This window comes from Thunnus albacares, chromosome 4, assembly GCF_914725855.1.
Source record: "Thunnus albacares chromosome 4, fThuAlb1.1, whole genome shotgun sequence".
NCBI lineage: Eukaryota > Metazoa > Chordata > Actinopteri > Scombriformes > Scombridae > Thunnus > Thunnus albacares.
This window is the reverse complement of record NC_058109.1, coordinates 5,138,150-5,157,644: the sequence shown is the minus strand read 5'-3', so window position 1 is coordinate 5,157,644 and position 19,495 is coordinate 5,138,150. Positions and strand designations below refer to the sequence as shown.

The following is a 19,495-nucleotide window of genomic DNA, read 5'->3' as shown; positions in this document are numbered from 1 at the left end:
TCTCTGCCCCGGTAAACCCACCAGCCTTCTGTCCCTGACTCTGAGTTCTGCCTGCCTGTTCCCTGGTCTTTGTCTGCCTTGGGAGTGGAAGATCGAGGTTCAATTCCCGGTGGAGCCATACTCATCAGAACTGTGTTTCTCCGACCGTGCTGCTATTGCCTTGACATTGTGTGGAATAAAGACTGTAAAATTTATACCAGTGTCATTTGTGCTGCTATTGGGTCCATTCTATACCCGTAACACCTAATAAGAAAGTCAGCTCATATAGATGTCATGTGAAGTAAGTTACGTCACTTTAGAAATGTTGATATGCTCCATATTAAAGGTGTTGAAATGTACATATTCAACGTATCTGTGGTTTGCAGAAACATATAATACCAATGTTTTATTTTGGCGACCAGGCTGAAATTTGTCACCTTATTTAGACGTCAACGGTGTCATGGCGTCTATTTCAGACAGTGTGGGAGCTCAGCAGAAGTCTATCAGGCTACCCAGTGCGTTAAAACTTGACATCATGGGGTCCTGACAAAGTCTCAATATGTGACGAGTTGGGAGTGAGAACCTGTTGGTTTGGATGATATATTTGACATGTTCAAGAGGACATATCATGGTTTTGTCATGTTCAGTTTGTTTTTATACTGTTATGATGTTGGATGTCTTTGTCAAACACGGTCAAAATGCTCCCTGAAAGTCAAAAGTCAGGGCTTCAACCTTCTCTCAACACTTCATGCGCAAAGTCACCTATTTCCTTCTCGTGATGACATCAAATTGTTCATGCAAGCCCACAAACGGCCATCTGTACTGTAGCCTTTACTTCGGATTAGATTCGGGCTCAAACATGTACCATCAGCATGTATTTGAGAAGTTTCCATTTTGAGTTAGAACAAGAAAAAGAAGTGAATTCCCACTATTATTATTGTTTGTCTCATGGCGGAGGATCAGCTTCCAGAAGCTGGCCAATCAGAATAGAGTGGACTCGTCAGGAGGGGGGTCTTAAAGAGACAGGAGCTAAAACGGCCTGTTTCAGACAAAGGCTTGGGACTGCATAAGCCAGTATAAGATAAATAAGTGTAAATCATACAAAGATATTCCAGTAGAGCCCCAGAATAAAAATATAGACTTGGAAATGTGCATGATACGTCCTCTTTAAATCATAAATTTCACATACGCTTTTTTGTCAGGGACAGAGTTTAGCACTTCCCAAGTAGCAACGTGATTAAGGTAACAAGTGTTTGGCCACTAAAACTCTCTCAGGCTCTTTGGTCAAGCTCTGTTGGATCTGTATGCTGACCAGTCTGACATGGCTGGAGAGGTCAATCCTTTTAAGTAGCCATCGACTTAGTGGCACGCACATAGTTGTTCTCCACAGTGGTATAACACCTGTTTAACACCTGTCGAGACAGAAGTAAAACTGCTAAATCAAAATATTACACACGAAAGAAAGTTTCAGTGAAAAACAAAAAACAATGAGGCTGAGGATTAAGACTTTATGATTGATCAGAGTTGTCCAGCCAGTGTTTTGGATTGTATTTTGACCCTGCTGACATGGCTGGAGATGTCAATCCATTTAGTAGCCCCGTGGCTTAGTGTCACCAGCAGTCCTTGCTGTGGAGGCGATCGCTGTGAGGTGACAAATGCAGAGACGTTTTAGACTTGATGCCCTAAAGACTGGATGTCAAACAGGATGTGCAGGATGCAGGATCACTACACCAGGTGTTGCTTCGTCTTTGTCTGAAAGTGTGCTAATCGGTTGCATCAGCTGATGTGGTTGCTCTTTATCCTCTGGTGTAACAGGATACTGTATCAATGGTTTAAAGTGTTTTTTATGTCAGTCTGTAAGTCAGATTAGTGACTGAAATATCTCGACAACAATTAGATGGTTTTCCATGATATTTTCTGCAGACATTCAAGATCCCTAGAGGATGAATCTTCCTCTAGCATCACCAGCAGGTCAAAGTTTTCACTCGTCATATGAAATACTTAAACATCTACTCAATGGATTGGTACAAAATTCGGTTCACACATTTATGGTTCTTATCAGATGATGTTCTCTAATGACTCTAAAGGGTTTAGAGCTAATAAGCAAATGTTAATGCTAATAGTGCTTTTATAAGATGGTTAACATTTTAAGTAGTTAACCTGCTTAGCATCAGCATCTCATTGTGAGCCTGTTTGCAAGCTGACAGTTGCATTCATTCAGCTTAAGGCACCATTGTGCTTGATTACAGTCTAAGAGAGCTGCTAGCATGACTGTAGACCCTTATTCTTGTTAAAGTTCAAATTCAGCATTTATTATGTAGTTATTTATGCAGCCCTTCATCACAAGCATTGCCTGAAATTACTTTTTACAGAGACCCAGTTTGCCTTGTTCTAACTACTAGTTCTAGAAAAAAAAAAAGGTATAGCATAAAATGCAGAACAGCACAAAAAGGATATAACCTATATTATGGCAACCTGCCAGCACCAGCATTAGACCCTTATAAGATATTTTCATGCCTAACATCAAGCGTCTTAGCTGTGCATGCCAGTTAAAATCAGACAGCATCTTTCAACTTGTTGCCAAAATCTTACAACAGCCACTCTCAGCAGGCATTAAAGTACCGTGAAAACATCTCTGCAATCATATAAAGGTCGCAAGACTGAAACTAGCATGCTTATTATTTTTGAAGTAACTTTCCACTTTGGATTCGAGAGGATATCACACCTCTTTTCATCAGATCAGATTTTTTTTTTTTTTTTTGGACTGCAGATCTCCCAAATGTTGCTTTGAGCACAGCTTTTTGATTTTGTCTAGAAAAATGTGAGGCCTAGTAGTAGTGTGTGGAAGAAAATATATACATTTAACTAATTTAATAAAGAATTGACCTCAGTGAAGGGGTTCAAGTGGGTGGAGCACAGTAAAAGCTGAGCGAATAGAAGAATGGACGATTTAATTCACATCCCAACACAGTCTGAAGTGCAGTTGTAGCCGTTGGAGAAATGAGAAAATGCCGACCTGTGATCATATGACATCAAACACACAATCACACAAAAACTCATCATGAAGAGTGGAGCAGGTGGACTCAAATGCAAGACGCAGGAGGCGGCAAGAGCTGAAGAATATATTTTTATTCGAAACTCAGGAACAGGAAATAGAAGTAGAGGCAGGCAGACAAAACAAAACAAACGATCCAACAAGACTGAACTGAAACACATTAGACTAAAATACTAACTGAGCTAACGAGGAGATGAGGTGAAGGTGGGGAGATGGGTGAAGAAGCTCAGGTGAGGGGAGTGAGGTGATGAAACAGAAGAACAGACTGGGAGCCGATTGGCTGGGGAAAACATCGGGAACTGAGCAAGGCTGATGCAGAGCAGGTGTGGAGGGAAAAGCAGACTGGAGAGGAGCACATGGACACACAGGAGGGAAACAGTGCAAACAGACAACCAAAAACACAGAAAACACCACCCTCTTAATAATAAACTGACATACATCAAACTGTCTAGGAATATACATGAATATAAACTTCAGTGCACAACACTATAACCTGCAACTTCTCTTATCCGTAGCAAACAGAAAACCAAAAACCCAGAACACACAATTGTCTTTATGCAGCGTTATGCCGGCTTTGTGTGGTTCAGTGTAAAAAAGCAAAGGCGTATCCTCTTTACGGCTATAATGGATGCATCCCAAGTCTCTTAAATTGCATCCACGTTTCCCTCACTGGTGTCTTTTCCTTGCGTCTTAGTCCCTCTCACCGTGGATGCAAGGAGAGACGTAAGGAAACCAAGCGAGGAGAGAGGAAACTAGGAAATTTGTTTTAAGAGACATGAGACGTCTTCTTCTCTGAAGCGTCATGTGAAGCGACGTCCGTTTCTGACAGCTGATCACAGCTGGATCAGCTGTCAGTCAGCTTTAACAGCTGTAGAAACTTCTGATGGAGTTTGTGTCTGTACACATGTGCACTGTGATAATACTAATAAAGGTGCACAGTTATCACTGCAGCAGCTGTTTCTTCTCTGCAGCCTGTTACCTGTTTAACAAACACCTAAATAACAACCTGCATTCTGCATTTATACCGTGTCCTGCTCAGACGCACAGGAACCATTTCTACTCGCAGAATGCGTTTATACTATTTATTGATTATTTGACTCTGTATTTTTTGATAACCCTGATAGTGAATTCATTATTTAATAACCCAGAATATGATCAGGGTGTCTTCTGAACACTGGAAAATATGTATTTGGCTTAATGTTTCAGGGCAAATGGAAATGATTTAACTCATATCAAACCTGACGCTCAGGAATTTTCAGCCTCACGTGACTGAATGGAAATGACGATAAATGATGTAAAATATAAATGTGTTTAACTGTTATTATGGATAAAGTTAAAGTCAGGAAGAGTCTGTCTGTCAACAAGAAACAGTTTAATGGAGGAAATAACATCATGAAAAGAAAAATCTTTCTAATAAATGAAGAAAGTTGTTTATGGTTCTTTTGTTGATCAGACCCACAATTAACAGATTTTTAACTATATGATGAATATAAATTTATATAAAACTTGGGAGTGATACACTTAAATTGAATCTGTAATCTGTTTCCACTTCGGTATGAAACTGCAGTGATGTATCAGATCAGTCTGATCAGCTGCAGCGTCCAATCAATAACTGATATCCAATAAGGGGATGTGTTGGATGGTAAAAGAATTCCGTGAAGGCTGCTCTCGTGTTTCCTCGCTCCTCGAAGTAGAATAAGAGACTTGGGACGCCTGTCAAAATGGCACATCAGGAACAAATTCTGGTTCAGGTGAGGAGCGAGGAGACATAAAATAAGAAACTTGAGATGTACCCAATGCGGGTTCTCTGTATAAAAGAGGCTATAGGTAACTTCTCCCACTGAGACCAGTCTTCACATCACAGGGAGAAAAGTCTGAGGGCATCTGGTGGACTGGTGAAGAATGGCAGCTACGGACCTGGGGAAGTGGGAATGCAACTGGAGAAAAGGACTCAGAGCCAGACCATGACAAAACTTTAAGAATCTGCTCTTCTTATGAAGCTTAGTGTAAGTTCAAGCAGGAGGACTATCTTATGTTCTCCTCTCTCTCTCTCTCTCCCTCCTCTTCTCCTGCTTCTCGTATCAGCTGTTTAGGGATGTTAACCCTGTTCTCCTCCAGTTTCATCACTTCAGCACAGGTCTGAGTTCACCAGAAGCCTGCTCCTCTTCTCATCCATCCAGATCTCAGCATGCTCTTCATCCATCGCCACCACCAGTGTCTAGACTCCAATATGATGACATCATGATGGGGTCTAATCGCCAAGGACTTTTCACAGTCTTATCATTATTGTGCACGTGTCAATAAAACAATCGTTCACTCTAATGAAGTCTCTCCTGATTGAACTACATTCTTTGAGAGCCTTGTTTCCTCTCAGAGACGGTCTTCACAAGGACACCTGTTTTCAGTCTGGGTTTCTCTGTGATATTCATCAAAGGTCAGCGGTGCCATTTCCACCAGTATTGTACCAACACAAGGACAAGGATGCAACCGAAGAATGTTTTTATTTCCCTTTCAGGAACACCAACCATCTCGCAGGAAATGTAATAGAAAGCGTCTGAGCTCGTCCCTGACTCCTCCGCCGACTGACACAGATATACATAGCTGAGGGGTTAATGGGGTTCAGGTGCTCGTCGCCGTCTCATTGGGCCATTCTTCATTTCTATCGGCCTTTAGACCGACACATAGCCCTGTTCTCACTGGACACATTCAGCTACAGCACACGAGTCAACATACTCAATAACTAAGAGAAATGTTTTTAATAATGTTTTTTTTCTTTTATTTCATGTGCTAACACATGGGGGGAAAAAATCTTAAATTCACTCTTACAAAATGGTTTCTGGAGTGAAAGTAAAGCAGCTGAGATATCTCAACTCTCTTGCATTTGTGCATAACTGACCCCCAGATGATAGGTAGGGAGTTGATGTTCCTGACAGTTACAAATACTTTACTTAGCTTTAGGGTTAAAAAAAAAAAAAGAGGCCTGAACTTTTTTATTTTTCAGTAATTTCAAGCCAAAATGAGTCATTGATTAGAATGAAAATGTGTCACAGGACTTTAAATAGCTTGAAATACAGAAACACAAGAAGTAGCAGCAGGATCAATCTAAGGTGGCTTCACTTTTACGTAGTTTGTTTGCGTGGGGCAGAAAAGAGGCACAAGGGTGCAGTCACTCTGGTCATTAGGTTGGCATGTTTTCAGAGGTCACAGTGAGTTAATCTCTTCAGTGGACATTAACCCTGTGGTCCACCAGCCACCTACGGTTAATTCTTCTCTGGATCCAGACTCTTTTTCCTTCCTCATGCACATTTCAGATGTACTGTTTGGTTTAACTGCAGGTTTAATAGCAGCAAGACTAATGGTACTTTTATGGTCAGGTCTCTGTTAAAAAGGTTTATTTTATTCTCATTGAGCCTTCCTGTTAAATGAAGGTTTCAATCAATTACACTTAATAAAGATGCATGCCTGTGGTTTACTTTTCAAAGTTTTTGTATTTTAAATCATTTTTTTCAAAGGGTCATTCTAACCTTCTTTCTAAGAAAAGTTTGATTGCTTGATTTGATTAAAAACTTCAATCAGTGCCAAGGAGATGCAAGGGAAACTCAAAAAACACACAAAAAAATAATCTAAAAGAATATAAGAAACTGCATGGATGGATTACTGAGACTTAACTTTGCATTTCTTGTCACATAGTCAAAGGACTTAGTCATTCAGTAACAGACTAAAGGTCCTGCTGAAAAGCTGAAGGAAACAATCATCACAAGAAAGAAACCATCATGATACCTAATCCTGTTGAGTTACAGGTGAATTTAGCTATTGTGCTATAGGTTGTACCTGCCCTGCTGGGGGGTGGTTTACACTTCCGTGCCCAGAAGCCCATTGTCTCATAATCTGCCTATGAGAACAAGAATAATGAATATAATAACAGGAATAAACAAGAACGTGCCATTTAACTGGAAAACAAGTATATTGTAATGCATTTGAACACTGTCCTTAATGAATTTAGCATCATTTAATGTCACAATTCTTCCTTTTTTTGAGCACAAACATTTTCCCTCTATAACAGTAATTTACACATAAGCAGACATTCGAAGTAACTTTCAACTTCAGGCACACTAAAGCTTTACTGCCTACACATTTAAATCTATGATCACCCATGTGTCATTAGAGGCTAATCATTTTAATTACCGGGAAAAAAAAAAAAATTCAGAGAAATGCTGGCAATGCATTTTAAATCTAAATTACAGCTTTCAAAATGTGATTTTTAGATTGTACCTGTGAATGATGGGTGGATATGTTTCACAGTACCTCTAGTGTTTTTAGACCATTGGTGGTAAGAGTACACAGTGAACAATCCAAGTGAATCATGTTTCTAACCTTTTTTAAAGTAAAATCTACCCTCCAAATACATTTTAAAAGTTTTTTCTCAAGTTTATAGTCTGACTCGTCTTCAGCAGAGATGTTTTTTACCAGGAGCCAGAATTGCAACCCATCGACCAGAACGTATATGTTGAATACGTGTTGTGACAACACTGTGGTTAAGGTCTGGTTAGGTTTAGGCACAAAAACCACTTGGTTAGGGTTAGGGAAATATCTCCCTCTCTCACTAAATAAACCCAGAAAAAAAACAGGAAACAGGAAGTGGGCGGCGGTCTTGAGATGGTCAACCGTGCTTTCTGCTGCTTTCTAACTTTCTTTCTTCTAACTAATCTCCTAGCCATCCACCAACCCCATAGATGTCGTGTGAACTACATCACTTTTGAAATGTTGATATGCTACATATTAAACGTGTTGAAATGTAGAGATTCAAGGTATCCATGGCATAATTCAACCAAGTCACCACTACACTACTGCACATTAGCATTTATTTGGAGTCGTGTGTATCCACCTGGTGAGTTAAATGTCAATATTTGTTCTCCTTGTAATCTGTTTTGGTGACTCTTTAGCCTCTTCAGCCTCTTAATGCACCTTGTTCACCAGGGTTCTCTCGTGCTCGATGAGAGCGGTTATAGTGAACCAAAACGTTAAAGTCAGGATGTAAAACCAAAACAACCAGCTGAAAAAAAAACAGGTTGTAAAGTTGAGGGGAACTGCAGAGTCAGGTAATGATTCTCTGTTGTTTCATCACTATGAGCGACCACTTTCACATCACACATAGACATTTGATCAATTGTTAATATAAAATTATTGATTAGTGCAGCTTGAAGTGGAGACCTGCAAGATACAATGTGGGTTTAGTTTTATTTGACTGACCTGATGCATGATACCAACTGCACTTCCTGAGGTAGCTTTTCCTGAAAACATTTAGACACAAATAAAACTTTTCATGAACTGGCCAAATGTTTAATCACCACAACTTTATACAAAAAAAAAACATGAATGAATTTAAATGATTTTAAATGTCACGGATTATAACTTTAAGGCATGCAGGTTGTCATTCATCAGTAATGTCAGTTATGGTTCTGAAGGAAGTCTGTCCCACTCATGTCACAGCAGGCCAATCGCATTAACACCATGTGAAACAGTGCTGCTGACAGTTTGATACACATTTACCAGCCATGCATAAAGAATATTAAAAAATATTATAATTCTGAGAAAAATCTTTACACCTTGACATCATTTAAAGCAGGAAAGTCAGTTGAAAATAGGAAAATGACTATACAATGTTATACATGTTGGCATATAATGTGTTTAACAGCAGAATGAGCCTCATTTTCATGAATGTAAATAAGCTCAGTTCAGCTACTTTATTCCTGCCTCGATGAAGCTTGTACTGCAGCAGCCAGTCCATTAAGCCTGTACTGTATAGTCACCACAGTGTCCTGGCGTGCCCAGTCAATCCCTTTGGTTACTGGTGACTTAGTGTCGGTGAAAAGCTCAGACAGAAGGATAATTAAAGCAGATCACTCAATAAACACAGCTCACTCTGTTTTTATTTCAAATTAGATATTAAAAGATTGGTACCAAATTATTTAAATATGCCATATGCCCACTGAGATAGTCTGTGTGCATAATAACTTCCACACCAGGTGCTCAAGCTGTAAAGACTGATAATTACACCTTGAGGTGGACGGGCGGTCCATGCCTTTACCTGAAGAGTTTACCAACCTTTATGTTAACAATGTCACGGCTCTTGTCAATCAGATGTATTTGTCGTTTTTATTATGCCAGTCCTGTTGGTGTCCTTCCCTGGCTATTGCTGCTGTTATTGTTATTCTTATGACTGCAGATGGCTGCCAACCAAGAGCCGGGTTCTGCTTGAGGTTTGTACCTGTTAAAGGAGAGTTTTCATGGGGGAACTGTTGGGTCTCTGTAAATTCAAGAATACTGTCTAGACCCGCTCTATGTGAAAAGTGCCTTGAGACTTTTGTTGTGATTTGGCGCTATATAAATGAAAAATGATTAATTGATACTTCTTAAAATGCCCTGAACATGTAATTATTGTGATTATTTCATATTCAAAGCATTATTTTGTAAGAAAAGTAGACATTGAAATGTTGCACTGGATTGGAAAAATGAACATATTGTGGTGCTTTCAGTGGTTTTATAATGAATTATTATGAAACAGCATCATTTTTTATGTATCTATTTTTATATATTATTGAATATTAGGTAACTTTTTAAAGTCTTAAGTGATCTCAGTAAAGTTGTACACCATTTGAAACTTTCTCTCACAGACATACATTTAGAAAGAAACCTTTCAACCTCTCCAGTTAGTGTTAAATCTATTGACAATACATCACATTTCTATTATTCTGTTACATGGTAGTATTTAACATTAAGGAAATGTTGCTGTGTTGCATGCATACAACACAGCATAATGGTGTAAACTTCTCTGGACTGGTTTCCATGCGTTTGGCTTTTATGTTTTTAGATGACTCTCACATCCAGACAAGATCACAACGTGTCAGCGAGCAGTCTGAGTCGGTCGAGGCGGGACTGATAGCTGTGTGTCATGAAAGGTTGTCACCAGGAGTCCTGCTGTGTCTGACCCTTTCTCTCTGGAACGATTAAAACTGCACATGGCAACTCTGTGTTTTAGCAGCCTCAAGTGGCAGTGAGAGACAATTGTTTGGGTTTTTGTTTGATCCATTCAAATTTGATGACTTTACTACTAGTAGATATTTCATGCACTTTTTTATTTCTCTTGATTATGAGGCTATTAGTATTTGGCTATTAAATGGCTACTTTTAACCTTTTAACCCTGTTTTTTTGTTGTTGTTTTTTTCTGGTTCAGCCATCTTTTTGTGTGTTGAGCTTTGTCTGAAAGAGGCGTTCAGTCTCACCTCCCCAGGGGGAAAGCTTGGGATTTTGCTCTAAAGTATCAATTTATCACTTTCTTCGCCAGTGACGTGTTAAAGTAAAACAGGCCAACAGGGGCATGGGACACACTATTGTGCTGCTGCTGGAAAATTTAACTCCCCCTCCACTCAGAAACGTGTTCTTCTTTTTTGTTCCTTCAGTTGGATGTTCAAGCTTCGCTGTGCAGAATGATGTACGTGCAGAAAAAACAAATTCATCTGCTGAAGTTTCTCTGGTATGAACCAACATTTCAGACATTGGTACAAATATACATTTTACAGCGTCACATGATCACTTGTTTAAACAGGTAACAGGTAATCTATGACAGATTACCCAACTGCCCCGCATCGGCCGACACATTGTAGGTTAATCCCCTTTAGTGGCTCGAGATTTACTGTCACTGACAGCTTCTAAACAGGAGTATTACACCTTCACCCATTCAGCTACAGGTGTGGGTCTGTGCAGATATTCACATTTCACACAAAACAAACAAAACAAAACTTTTATTTTATTTTGAATTTTATTTTCATATTTTTCTATTCGGTTCCATTAGATTTATAACCTGACCCAAGTCATGTAGGCCAACACAACATGATTCACTGTACCATACGTCCAAACTGAGTGAGTTTGGTGTACCATAACCAATTTCAAATTATACTCCGTACAAATACTTTTTTTAATAAACCAAAAAAAAATAACAATTAAATGTTTCATTTAAATTAAATATGTCAAAACGGACTCTAAAACTTTCTAAATGACACTTATGCTGTGTATGTTTTTTTGTGTCGTTTTAAAAACAATATCTTGATGTCAACGAAGTTACCTGATTAAATAAAAGATTAACTAAAAACTTGTTAATGGACAGTTTTGTCATCCTGCCAAATAAGAGATTTGGCTGCACAAGAGGTGGCGAAAAACAAGTCTAATCCCAGTCCTTCTAATTTAAGAACTTGATTACCTCGTTTACAAACTTTGCAGAGAGAATGAATGAATGAATGAATAAATCCTGAATGAGTATACCTTAGACCTGCATGTTGGGATTATTTCCTCAAATGGTTGGGATTAAGATTCTCACTTCTTACAAATTGCTCTGGGTTTACTAGGAACAGGAAGGCTCAGCTGGCTATTTTCAGGTGTTAAAGTGTAAATATTTAGAGCTAATAGTTTGAATGAGTCAGAAACCACTCCAAACATGCTTGTTGTGAACTTGTTCTTAGCCAGGAAGCTTCGCCTGCCAGGGACATTACACTTGTCAGCTTTCCATTACAGGCCAGTCTCTCTGACCATGGGGGCCAGCTTTGTCCATTACCATTATGTTTGTCCATTTTACTGTTACATTTCTGGTTTGTACATCCCATAAACTTACAATGAGCGAGCTGGCGATGGTTTCATATTTTTGCTCAGAGACAGCACATATGGACTCACTGGCTGTTCCAGAGGTCAGATCGGGGACATTTTACCAGCTTGAGATCCTTTCTATACAGCTGAGTTCACAACCAGCTAAATGCCTTGAAATGTACTGTGAACCAACACATTTGGATTATTGTCAACAGGACTCCAGCGTGGTTTTAAAAGAAGCTCCACTCCACTCGACACCTATCTCTTCTAGTATTTGTGTGTCAAGGGAGGTGAATCCTTTTTAGTCGCCATGGAGAGCCCTTACATAGAGAAGTACACAACATGTCGGTGTCAGAAGTTAAGCCAGAGGAGGATCAGAAGGTGTCTAAACCCTTTAACCACGGAGGGAAGCGTGCCAACTCTTTACATAAGCTATTATGACAGCAAGGCATGGCGCAGCAAACAGACTGAAGAGTAGAATTAACTGCTACCAGGAGTCTTTTATTATCCCCACTCTGTTTATCAAACACTAATTAGCTAAACTGTTGAAGGGTGTAGATTTAACACAGAATAAATTGTATTTATGGTTATAATTTTTTTTTTAAAGACGAGATGTATGAGAAAGATGGGACTATTAACTAAGAAGGAGAGGAGATGAGAGGGATGAGAGTAAACAATGTAATGGTGCAAAAAAAAGAGAGGAAAGAGAAACAGCAGTGGAAAAAAGAGAATAAGAATAAAACCAAAAGAAGAAACATGACCCAACAAAGACCACAACAAAAAGAAACAAAACAGAGAAGAGGAGCTAAGAGAAGAGTGGGTGAAAGAGAGGAGAGTAGATGTTGAGGAGAAGCTGTAGTGGAGGGATGAAGGAAGCTTTGGACACTTGAAGAGGAAGACAAGAAGAGAAAGAGCAACAGGAGGAGGCCAGGTTGACGGGTGAAGTGGATGGTGAAGGAATAGAAAGCTGCAGCGGTTGTAAAGAGAGAGAGAGAGGATGGGGAGGTATACAGGGACAAGGTGGAGAAGAAGAGGAATAGGGGGTGTTGCACATGGATGTAAAATAAGAGCTCAATAGGGCGCCGCCGCTCAGCCTTGCAGCCAATTTTTCCCAGTGGCCACTCGCGGTATTGCAGTGAAAAATCCCCCTGCGGCCCAAAAAGCATTTTACCCCATAGACCACCATTGTAAAAGAGACACCTGTAAAACTGTTGACAGGACCCTCGAATTGCAAACAACGTCAATTATGGAGGTTTTATGTTTGTAAAACTTTCAAAGCGATTTAAAAATCCATGACGTCATCACAATGTAAAGTCTATGGGCCGAGAGGGAGCTTGTGGGCGGGGCCAGCGGGGGAAACACTACTGCACATATTCAGTGGGCCGCACAACGCGGAAGCAAACCCGGAAGCTAAAAACTTTTTTTGCCGTATGCGCCTATAGGACTGAATGGGCGCCATTTTTAGAACCAGTATCCAGCTCTTATGATACATCCATGGTGTTGCATAGAAGTGGAGTAGAAGAAGGCAATGAGAGTGCAGCACAGGGAGTAAGGTCAGGAAAGAAACAAGAAATAAGAAAGAGAGGGGGGGAGGAAGAGCTGAGAGGAGGAGGAGGAGGAGGAGGAGGGGAAGGCTGCAGAATGAGGAGGTGCAGGAGAAGAGGAGTGTGGAAGTGGCAAAGATTGGAGAAGGAGGATGTTCAAAGAGTGTGTCTAAGTGAGCTTCCCATGGTTGGTTTTCCTCTTTATCGCCTGGCACTCTAAGACCTCTTCAATGCTGCGGATGGATGAGAGACAGAGAGAGACAGGAGAGAGAGAGAGAGAGAGAGAGAAAGAGAGAGAGAGGCACTTAAAGAAGCAGGCAGTGAGGCAGTCAGTCCTTCGACTGGATAATCCTCCCCACTAATACTAATCCCCGCTCTCTTGCTCACACACACACACACACACACACACACACACTTACACACACATACTTCACAGTTTTCCCGCCTTACCAGTCACCTTATGTGTGTGTGTGTGTGTGTGTGTGTGTGTGTGTGTGTGTGTGTGTGTGTGTGTATGTGTGTGTGTGTGTTAGTGTTGTCCCTTAAACGTTGATGATTTGAATCATCAGCTGTGAAATGCCCCGAGTCGAATCTCATCATTGCACACATATATACAGATATATATGGTATAATATATCTGTCATAATCACAGGTAAGGTGTATTGAAGAAAAAACATCAGAATTTATCAAAACAAAAAAAATTCTATCGGTAAAACAAATTAAAATACTGAAGTCGAGTGAGACGCAACCATCCTGAGACATTGAATATTCAGCCTGCCGACTTAGAGTCAACTTGGAATATTCTGATTCAGGTACAGTCTTAGTGTGTGTATTATATGACACACATATGACCAAAAGTAGGTGGACACCCAAACATTAAATCCATATGTGATTGTTGATCATTTCATTACAAATTTCTATATTACGCATAAAGAAAGCTGGAAGCAGTTTGACTAAAGAATTGCCAAAACAAAAAATGAATTATGGAACATTGTTTTTACAGCTGTCTATTGTAAAATATATAAAAATAATTTCAACCAAATCATACTGTACATGAAAACAATCACAGAAAGACAAAATAGCTTCCGTCCCTTGACTTCAAACAGACATTTTTTTATTTTTTTTTTAAATTTTACAAATGGCTCGGGTGAAATTTAGTTGCCACTTTGCAACAGAACTGTAACTTGGAGAACTGCTGATGGTCAGCTGAGGTTTGTTCTCCATTAATCGTCTTGTAGTATTTCTTTTTATTCTATTTTGAATTATAATAAACTAATTTCTGTACAAATTACTGGATTGCATCATATTTTAGAAACGGGTATTGAGAAAAGAAAGGCAGTGCTGATGAAAGGCTTTTGGGAGGAACTTTCCGTAACTGCTATGAATCTAAACATCACTTATGTTTATTATATTAATATTATATCAACGCTAGAAGGTTTCTGTGTCAAATCTACAAAAATCTTCACTACACCAACACATCAGGAACTGAAAGCTGTGCAGAGAAGCTCCACTGGAGCTGCCTCGCTTAATGGAACGAGAGTTTGTGTTTTATAAGGTTAGTAGAGAATTTCTCTCTCCCCCCTCTGTCTCTAGAGTCATTAATTACAACACACACATGCACACGTATGAGCACACACATGAGCGAGCACACACACACACACACACACACACACACACACACACATAGTGATGCTAAAGGTAGACCCCTTTAAGTTCATGCAAATGCACACACACTGCCACCTCCATGGCTAAGCAGATAAAGGATTAGTGTTTGATCCTGTTTGAGCCAGGCTGTTTGGCTGAGCTGACTTTCACAGTGTACACACACACACACACACACACACACACACACACACACACACACACACATACACACACACTTAACCCTGGAGCACATACAGACAATGTCTTAGCCCTGACATATTTAAGGAAACACTCAAACTGAAATTAACACACACACACACACACACACACACATTGAACCCTGTGACATACACACAACACACATGCTCACATGCAACATACAAAATGTGTGGGCACACAGGAGCACAGAGTAAATGAAAAGAAGGGACCTGCCCTCTAGCTGCTGTAGGAAGTATGACATTTGTCCATAAGGAGCAAAGGAGGAAGTCAGGTGATGTAACTATAGAGCGACTGTAGAAAGGTGAGATCAGAGTAGACACTTGAGAAAACTAAATGTTTGACTTATCTTTTAACCAAGACCAATACTGTTCCCTAACCTTGTAACCTTGTGATGATGGTAGGGGACCTTTGACCCTTAATCTCTCCCGCCCCCCTACCGTAGACCCATTTCTAGGGGGAACAGGGGATGTTCAGGGAGAGATAACAGGTCAACAGTAGATGCCACACAGCTGTGAGCCTGAAGATTAATGTGAGATGCAGTTCAGCACTGTGTGTCAAGTTTTTCTGTAATGAACATTGTGTTGTGGTTAGGCACCTGTTCAAATTTTTGAAAGTTTAGAGCGTATAAGGTCTTAGAACATTATGATGAAATATATGATGGCCATTGCCAGGCTCAATTATGTCTCATAAGTTGTAGCAGCAATTTTTTGGGGTTGATACCATTTGTTACGCAGATTTGGTGCAAAATTTAACCATTTTTGACCACTTGAGAATTGATGAAAATGGTCAATAATCCCTCCAAAATACCATATTAAAACACCAAGACCTAGAGGAACACCATAGAAAAAATCCATGCTGTGATTTGGAAATTTTTGTAAGAATTGCATTTATCAGCAATTGGATGGCAAGCAATTCTGTTCTGGAAATTGCTCAGAAACCCCCCTTATTGTCAATATACCTAGTAAAGCCATACATCTTCTGAATGCTCTAGATCTCTTGTATGTGGTTGTAAAGTTGCATGAAGCTGTGATTGCCCTAGAGGTCACAATAGGTCATTTTAAACAGTCAGTTCAAGTTTCACTACAATGAAATGGCTACTATGGGGAGTAAAATCATCACACATGAATACAATTTGGCTCACTGAATCCACAAGAGTCTCAGCTTTCCAGTCAGACCCAATTTATGCAATTCCAAGACTGTTTAGGGACCCCAGTATGCAGAAATATTCAAATACACAATTTTTAGAATAGGCGGGGAAAAAAAACACATTTATACTGCATGCAAAAAACTGCATGGTTTTTGCCCAAAACTGCATGTGATTAGCTTTACCTGGGTATGTCTGTCAAGAGGAGACTCGTGGGGGCCCATAGAACCCATTTTCATTCAGATATCTTGAGGTGAGAGGTCAAAGGACCCCTTTGAAAATGGCCATACCAGTTTTTCCATCGCCAAAATTTAGCCTAACTTTGGAGCGTTATTTAGCCCTTCCTGACAAGCAAGCATGACATGGTTGGTACCAATGGATTCCTTAGGTTGCCTAGTTTCATATAATACAAGTATCCTCAATGTAGCTTTAAAACTGAGCCCTCAACACTCCCCTCAGGGAGTGGAAGAGGTTAATGAAGTAGTAATTGTAATGCAAACTGCAATGTTTCTCTTATCTTAGTTATTTGAACCTGAACTATGACCTTTCCCTAAACCTGACCAAGTTGTTGTAAAGCTGACTAAACTTTAACTAGAACTGTTGTTTTGAACAGTGTTTTATAATTGTAGGAGGCACAGACGGATAATGTTGTCCAGCCAAAAGGGCGTAGGGTCACAAAACAATCTGTGTTACTCTAATGGGCAGTTACAAAATTACATATTTTGCCCTTTAATTGGACTTCTTGGGAAAAACATCGACACGCACACACCTGCCTGAGGTGTTGACAGACAATGTGATAATTTGTGTCTTGTTGTGTCATGTTCGTGTGTAAAGACGCAGAGATGCAATTAAAAAATAAATGAATGAATGCATGCAATTGAGCCATAGTTAAGTGAGATGATGCATGAAGAAAAAGTGATATTGAGAGAACACTGAAAGCTATTTAAATGTTGTATTATTAACAGAAAATAACACAATACACATGCACTGATAAAAAAAAATTATATTTCACACAAGATACTGCAAAATTCTTCATTTTGTACAATCAATTTGTGATATGGGATAGGGACACAGCTATGTAGGAGGAGGGCAGGTTCACGGACAGGATGGACAGACAGGCAGATCAAACCTCCTCCTCCTCCTCCTTCTCCTCTTCCTCCTCCTCCTTCTCTCATTGACTGAGCTGCCTGCCAAGCATGCAAGGTAATTTACTCCATGGGAAAAGAATCAGGGGGTAGCGGATATCAAATTGCTTGTTCAGCTTAAAATCTTATTAAACTTTTCAATTTAATCATTTTTTTTTCCTTCCCCGGCGTGCATCAGAGGAGTGAACTCTCCCACCTTACTATTATCATTTTTTAGTAATGCTACAGATCTTCCTTAACAGAGGACCACAGGGAAGCCCGGTTTCTAATTCCCTCATTTGGATTTTACTTTTAAAATGCCAATTTTCTATTTTAGTTTTCAATTAATTTTCTTCCACAAATGACAAAGAAGGAATTAGGGCCTCTTATTAAAAAGGTGGATTTTCTTTATTTTTAATTGCCCTGCCTATGGTTTCAAGAGACGCAAAGCAGGTTTCATGGCAACCTTTCCGTGAAAAAGAGAGGCAAGAAGATAGGGATATATGGAGGGAACTGAGTGACTGAGCAGAGTTGAGCTAGTGCATGAGGTTTTACAGACAAATAAATGTAAACTCCCCATGTAGTAACCTAATCGGAATTACAAAGGCAACCACACAGGAGAGTCACATGGAGCTGAATGGCAATTAGTCGAATGTGTCAGCTATAAAAATGACTCTGACAATCAACTACTCTTTGTGCAGGTTTCCAAAGCAACATGAGGAATCCTCACTCAGTTTCAAAAAGGCACAGTGGTCATAAAAAACTGAAATAATTTAAATTGACCGCAGGATCGGTTATATGGCAAACACGGACATAAAGGGGATTCATGTTAATGCAGCCGACAGGAACAGACATTGAGAAAAGGCACAAATAAAGAAAATAGGCACAGAAGTCAACATGAACAACCCTTTGTGACCTTAATGAATCAATGAACAAAGAAATACTAACAAGTGCAAAGGTTTCCTACAGGTTCAGTTATACTTTTGGCCATCAGCTATCAAAGGTTTAAATTCCTTTACTAACATCAGCAAGAGTGGGATTCGTTTCAAACTCCAACCATAGTCCAACTGAAATTAAATTGCCTTTTTTTTGTTTACCACAACATACATATCTTCTCTGTAAATCATGTGTCCTGTGTTCTCCTCTGAGAAGAACATCAGAAACCAAAATGGAGAAATTTATATTTTAAATTCTTTGATTTCCTGACGGTGCCCCCTAGTTTTACATTATTTCCATTAAATACTGTTACATCAACCGCTTATGTAGATGGAGTCCTTATTTCAAGACAGCATATCAAATCTTGATTAAGTGATAATGAGGCGTTGTATCATAGGCAGAGCAGACGGTCACACTGAGCCTGATTGCATCCTGCTACACAACAGCTGCCTGTCCTGCAGCCTAGCTTGTTGAAAGAGCCACCAAACAAACATTCACTGGAGAAAAGTGCACTGCTAATGTCAGTTAGCAGGCTAGATAGCTGATTATCTGCTCAGCTGCAGCACGTTAAGCATATAAACGAACCTGCAAATGTCACTTTGGACCTGTTAGATGCTGGTTTGGTCGTTGCTCTTCAAAATCCCTGTAAGCGACATGCTGTCTGTCCATGACTTGTAGCTACAGCAGTTTGTTTACTTTGTCTCCGTTCTGTGTGATGTAACACCAGCAGTCTGCCATTAATGTCAATCACACACAGACACCGACACGCCCCCAGCTGGCTGGTATTTACCCAAAGACCTTTTTCCTTTATTCTAATAATGCAAAACTATTAACAGACCACATTTGAAAAAAACAGAAAAAAACATGTTGACATTATTTTAGACTGCAAAGACGGGTGATTAAAGGTGATTAGTGAAGCAGCAGGTATGTGTTGTGATTCATCTTGAAGTGAGTTTCTATTTGTGTTGTCTGTTTGTCTGTTGGCATTGCACTAGTATGTAAACACACAAAACTTCTACAGACCAACGAGACACGTGATCATCAGCTCCTTAAGAAATGGCACTTAAACATAAAGGCTAGGTTAGTGCATATAAGAAATATGCCTTTCAAGCATAACAGACAATCAATGGCCTTGACGGTTTTATTGGAAATCTATAGTTCAATCTGTGTTCAAAGTTAAAAAGATGCTATTAAACAATAGTATTTGAATTTA

The 19,495-nt window shown here is 39.6% G+C and overlaps 1 long non-coding RNA gene across 1 annotated transcript; it reads left to right on the top strand.

Annotated features, from left to right (window-relative positions):
* Positions 1-1,845: 1,845 nt before the first annotated feature.
* LOC122981188 lies at positions 1,846-5,317 on the top strand. The gene is made up of 3 exons (XR_006403183.1): positions 1,846-1,950; positions 4,899-5,040; positions 5,153-5,317. It is a non-coding gene; the product is annotated as an uncharacterized LOC122981188 (long non-coding RNA).
* The last annotated feature ends 14,178 nt before the right edge of the window (positions 5,318-19,495 follow it).